Raw genomic sequence first — 4695 nt, 5'->3', positions numbered from 1 at the left:
ACACTGCTCAAGGGCCTTATTTTCATGTGCTTAAAGAGACAATATCCTGGTTTCAACAGATGCTTCTGGTGCTTCACCGGTGGTGTGATTTACTCCTTGCCTTCTCCCACCGCCCCTGCCACCCTCTGCCAGGGCTGGGGTTTTTTGGGGGGGGTGTGTGCTTGGCCTGGGGTGGCTGAAGGAGGGTTTTGGGGGTCCAGACCCCTCTCGGAAACATCACTGTGGTGGGTGTGTGTGTGGAGGGACCTGTGGTTTTGGAGCCAAGGAGAAAGCTGGGGTCTCACTGGTGGGTGCTTCTCCTCAGGAGTCTTGTGTGAACCATGGGATGATGCTGATGCCGTGTCCCTGCATCCCATGGACCATCACCTTTGGGACCAACCCCATTGCTCTGGGGGTTTAGGCTTGGAGTAGAAAGTCCTAGTGGTGTTTTGGTGTGTGTTTTCAGGAGGAGGAAGGGCTGCAGGAGTGATGCTGTGCCTTCCACCCCTTGTCTCTGCTTTTATCCCGCTGTGTAAATCAATAAGGGAGGGCAGGCTGGGGTCTGGTCTGGTGTGGCCCAAAATCTGTTCTGGGAGTGCATCTGAGATGGGCTGGGCTGGTGTGTTGGTGGGACTTGCTTCAAAACAGTTGCTGGAGGATGTGACCGGGTTGGGGTGTATGTGCTTCGTGGGGGGTGTTTGGGGAAGGCTGGGGTGGCCGTGGGGCTGGTTTCTGCTCCTCCATCCCCAGAGCATCCCCAAGGATTGCGCCAGGGGAGGTTCAGGCTGGATATTAGGAAAAAATTTTTCACTGAAAGGATTATCAGCCATTGGAATGGGCTGCCCAGGGAGGTGGTTGAGGCCCCATCCCTGGAGGTGTTCAAAAGCCGGGTTGATGTAGTGCTGGGAGGTCTGGTTTAGTGATGATGCTCCTTGTTTGTTGTGTGGGTGTCTATTTTTGTCAGTGAGGTTGACAGTTGGACAAGATGATCTTTAAGGTCCCTTCCAACCTAGAAGATTCTGTGATTCTGTGACTCCTGAGCTCTGGGAACCCAGGAGGGGTTTGGGTCTGGTCCTGTGCCCCGGGGTGCTGGGATCAGCCCTGGGGGGGTGGTTGTGCATCCCCGGGGGCAGCGCTGGGGCTGGGGCAGCCCTGTGCTGCTCAGGACTAGCAGGTTTTGGCACCCAGAGCATCTCGGTTACCCGGGGCGCTGTGGGCAGGGTGTGGGGACAGCCCAGTTGTGGCTCGGGGCCATTTTTCAGGTTGTTCCTTTCAACTGGGCTCTGCGTATCCTGCGTTATTTTTAAACTTCCCTCTGCCACGTCCAGGTGTAAAGACCCTGGGGCGGGGGGAGCCAGCCCCCCAGCTATTTATCACCATGCCGCCGCAGCCACAGCCCCTGCCCGGCTCTTGACCGGGCTCCAGCGGCGGCTCCGTGCCCTGAAGTGTTTCGGGTGCTGGGACACACACACACACACACACACACGACACTCTGGCTGTTTTTAAGAGCCGGGTGACAGGACTCGCCGCCTGTGGCCCCAGCGGCCTGGGCTCCTGATTTATAACCAGCCCAAATGTTTTTCTCCGATCCCTCCCTGCTGGCGAAACATCACCCGGAGGGTTTCATGTCTAGCAGCGGGTCAGATTCCCAGCGGGGGTGTTGGGGGGCAAAGAGGGGGGGGATTAGTCGGGATTTCAGGTTCTCCTGACTCCTTGCCCTTTTTAATGAGTGGCACGGAGCTGCTGTCGGCATCCCGCTGCCCCAGGGTGAGCGTCCCGTGGGTGCTGGTGCTGGGCTGGGGGTGCCTTCCCCAGGGTGCCCCGTGCAGCCCCCCCACTCTCACCTTCTCCCCCAGATGCCCGTCCTCATCCCAGCGATGTGCGCCGTGGTCCAGCGAAGATGCAGGGCGTCGGGAGGGGATGCTGAGGCCGGGATTGCCATGGCAACCTGCAGCAGAGGGGGGAATGGAGGTTTTTCTTGGCAGGAGCAGCCGGGGGGGGACTCGGGGGGCTCCGCTGTTCTGGGTCGAGGCGATGAATGAGCCCTGTTGTGGGGAAGGTGTCGGGCATGAAACCCTCCCCTGTTCCCTGCGCCCCACGGGCTCCCCTCTCGCTCCCCATTTAAACTTCTGATGGGGACAACTGGAGTTTAATAAGCCGGGGAATGGGAAAAAGTTAAAGTGAACAAATATTTGAAGATCATTGAATCTCGTGTTAACAGGAAACCTCATGGTTGTAAACATAACATTTTGGAGATCTAATATCTGCTCGCTCGCCGGGTCCCACGTGGGAAGGCGCTCTCTTTGCGGAGCGGGAAGTTTTTCTTCAGATCCCCCTTGGAAGTTTGGGTGGGATGGGATTGAAACGTGGAGGCGATGGGTCACTGTGTGTCCTGGGTGTCTGGGCTGTGTTAGTGCTCCATGGTGCCCGGGGAAAACCCAGCACCTTCCCTCCCTCCCTCCTCCAGCCTCTTTGGGTGCTGTGTTTTTCCCTTCACACCATAAGGACGGGCAGCCGGAGGGACTGCTCCTCCTGCCACCCCTGTTTCCACCTCAAGTAAGGATTGAATTTGTTCTAGAATTGGTTGGAAAAAACAAAAGAGCATTTTCAGGAGGGAAGAGCTGTGCCAGAGGAGCAGCACGCCCGGTGCTGGTTGCGTCCAGAATCCAATCGGCTTCATCTGAAGGAATAAATATTTAATGGGGCTGCAGTTTATATATAATCTAATCGATGCCTCGGTGCCAAAAGGGCCTTTAGAAAGAGGTTTACCTATCGCTGAGCCATGGGGTGGCCGTGGGTGGCCCTGCTGCCCCTGTGCAGTGGCCCGGGGTGGCCGGTGGCACGTACGGTGCCAGCCCCACGTGCCTTTGGAGGTGGCACCGGGGGCTTGGCTTTGGTGGTTCTTGGCTGGTGAGTTCTGTGGGCACAGAGGGGCTGGTGGGTGATGGCTCTGGCCAGAGCTCCTTCCCCTGGGCCAGCAGTGTCGTGCCTTCGCTGGCCACCGCTCTCGGCTCCGGGACCACCCTGGCAACTGTGGCTGTAGCCAGGGCACCCCGGGTCTGAGCCCCGGTGGCTTCCAGCTGCCTCTGCCCGGCCCCAGCGCGGTGCCCTGACCTCTGGAGGGGCTAATTAAAGCATCAGGTGTAATGTGATCATTGGGGTGGGGGGGGCATTTTCGGAAAAGACGAGGGCCAGAAATATCCCCCCGGCTTTGAAGCTGAAACTGGCAACGGCCCCCCCCAAGGTGCTGCAGGAACGGGTGGTGGGTCCTGGGGACCCCTGGCAGTGGGTCCCCGAGCTCGGGTGGCCGTGGGGTCTCTGTGGGGTGAGCCCAGGCTGGGGGAGATGGGGGCTCTCCTGGCATTGCCCTGATGGTTGTCTTCATGAGGTTAGTTTTGTGGTGACACTGGGGTGCCACAGCCACTGTCCAGCTCCTCAGAGCAAGGGTTGGGTGTCTGTTGGGTAATTTTTTTCCTCTAAACCATGATAAATTGGATTATTTTTTTTCCTTGGTGTTTGAGAGCAGGGGGAGCTGAGAGCCCCGCTCGGGGTTGGCATCCCACTGGCTCTGGGATTAAAAATCCAAGTGTAGGGTCCATCCTGGGGACACCTTGGGGAGGATGAAGCTTTGGGGGTGCCGGGGGTGGAGGGTGACGATTTGGGGAGCACATGGGGCGGCGGGGGGGCTCTCCCTGAGGCGGGGGGGCCGCTGGCTGTCCCGGGGAGGAGGCACCTTGCCAATAGGAAGGCTGGAGCGAGACCCGGTTAATCACTTGTGTTATTGATAACGAGCTGCTCGGGGCTGTCGGAAGGAATTTCTGGGCGTTTGATTCCTTGCCAGGGCTCGGCTCCGGCCATTGTTGCGGCGCTGGATCCTCCCGGCTGCTTGGGCGGTGTTTGAGTTGGCCCAAAAGCTGTTTTAACAGCTGCCCTGGCGCGGAGCGGCCGCTCTTAACTCTTGGGAGCCGGGAAAAGGATGGTCCGGGAGCACCCGTGGGGTGCAGGGGGTGTGGGGCAGGGTGGCACCTCCCGCCTCACCCCAAAAACACACGCCGGGGTTGTCACTCGGGTTGTCACTCCCCCCTGGTTAACAGAGATGTTGGAAAAACCACAGTTTGACCCCACAAATTCCTGAATAATGTGGTGGAGCTGAGGGGTGTCAATGGTGAGGGGTTAATTTTCCGGCGCGGGGTGTGAGGGTGGTGAAAGGAGCCCCAACAGCTCCAGTTTGGGCTTGGGGAAAGGGGAAGGACCTGGATGGTGCCAGGCTTGGAGTGAGCCCCCCCAGCCCTCCCTGCTGCCCCAGCCCTGGCTGCGTGGGGCCGTGGGTGTTTGCTGAGGCTTTTCCCAAAGAAAACGCCCACAAATAAGTGCCAGGAGCAGAAAGTGATGGCGAAGGGCTCTCCCTTCTGTGTGACAGCTGAAAGTGGTTATTTTTCTTTTTTTTTTCTGTGATCTGGGCTCTTTGGAGAGCAGCAGCTCTGAGGATGGGGAGCTCTGCTCCTGCCCATGTTGTCTGGACGCCGGGGGGGTCCGGGCTGGGGCTGGTTCCTGATGCTCTGTCCCGTGATGGGAAGGGGACACACGTGTCCCCAGGGGTGGGGGGAGTGGGACCGTGACCCTGTGCTGGGGAGCACTGGGTGTGTGGGAAAGGGCTTTTGTTGCCTCTCTTGGGAATCCCCACTTCAAGAGGAACCGCGGGAGGGGACGGGGAGG

The sequence above is a fragment of the Calidris pugnax genome, unplaced genomic scaffold (genome assembly GCF_001431845.1).
Source record: "Calidris pugnax isolate Ruff unplaced genomic scaffold, ASM143184v1 scaffold187, whole genome shotgun sequence".
Taxonomy (NCBI): Eukaryota; Metazoa; Chordata; class Aves; order Charadriiformes; family Scolopacidae; genus Calidris; species Calidris pugnax.
Note: the sequence above shows the minus strand (reverse complement) of the source record.